Raw genomic sequence first — 1,468 nt, forward strand, 5'->3', positions numbered from 1 at the left:
TGTTGGATCAACCATACAAGTCATTTCCATAGAACTATGGTTTCTACAACCATAGTGTACGCATGGGCGAAAAATAACATTACTATTTTGTTGGGGCAACTATATTTCCTGAAGTGATATCCATAGTGTTTTCTCCGTGTGGTTTTTCGTACTTTTGAAAAAACTGATGCATTATATTTTGTCAGAAGATAACAATTAGATTTTATACAAATTGCTATTCTGGTATACTTTGCTATTTATAAAATTCTATTTCATTTTTACCTTCTGATGAAATTAATATATCATCTTTTTTACAAACACAAAAAACCAAAAAATGAAGAGTCCATTTTTTGTTGTGGTACCCATTAGTGCAACTCTTTTTTTCTAAATATACAAAAAATAAAAAATGAAAAATAAAATGATCATCTAACGCATTGTCATGCAAATATCGTAGCGCAAACGGCGGATGATCTTATGCTACAGCTATGTAGTAAAATCAAGTCTACGTTAGTAAACAGTTTTGTGTTTACATTTTAGTGTAGTTAAACAACAATGTTTCTTTGTTGGATTTATTTAGCAATAAATAATATTTAGAACTTATATTAGTAGTCAGTATTGAAATCGTTTTATAGCACACACAGTTCAACTCAATAATGTCTTTTACTGCTTAACATATTGTAGCAACAGTAAACAAGTGTATTTTTTCACATCAAATGCTTGACAACGTTTATAGTAAGATTAAATATCATGTATTTTTTGTAATTTAATTAGTACATTAACTGAAATCAAAAACAAGGGAAGATAACGGAACAAGTTTTATTATTATGAAACATATAATCTGTCGCAATTTCTTTTTCCAATATTTGAATATTGAGAATTGTTTTACATTAATGTATCCAACTACGGTGCAATATGTTGCGCAGATAATGTTAAATGATCTACGAGACTTGCGGCATATCCTTGCCGTTGCACTTCTGTATCGTTATCCCAAGCATATAATGTCTATTTCCACATATTATGCAATCATCATGATATAATTTATCAGAGCATGTCATTCATGAAAAATTGTATATTCTCTACTCTATATTGTTATAATAAACAAAAAAGACAAAAAAACCAATGTGATGTCTATTACTGTACTTATTATATAACACGATCTCTGTTAAGGTAAGAGGTAAGTGAATCAGTTATACTCCAATTAAAAGATATTCATTTTTTTTAGATTTTTGAAAAAAACGCTTTATTCATAAGCCAATGGATTCACATAGTTAACCAGTTTAAAGAATCTATTGTATACGTGTATTGTATACACAGTTTGTCCGGAAAGTTCCCGGACTACGTGAATTAAAAATCGAAAATGAAAGATATGGTTTATTAAACAAGTTTACAGTTCAAGGTAGTCTCCATTTAAAGCTATGCACGTTTGAGATCGTTCATACAACCGCTGGAACGCTCTGGAGAAGTCTTCTTCTGGAATGCTTCGGAGTAC

The sequence above is a fragment of the Pseudomyrmex gracilis genome, unplaced genomic scaffold, assembly GCF_002006095.1.
Source record: "Pseudomyrmex gracilis isolate BER0280 unplaced genomic scaffold, ASM200609v1 scaffold_1059, whole genome shotgun sequence".
Taxonomy (NCBI): domain Eukaryota; kingdom Metazoa; phylum Arthropoda; class Insecta; order Hymenoptera; family Formicidae; genus Pseudomyrmex; species Pseudomyrmex gracilis.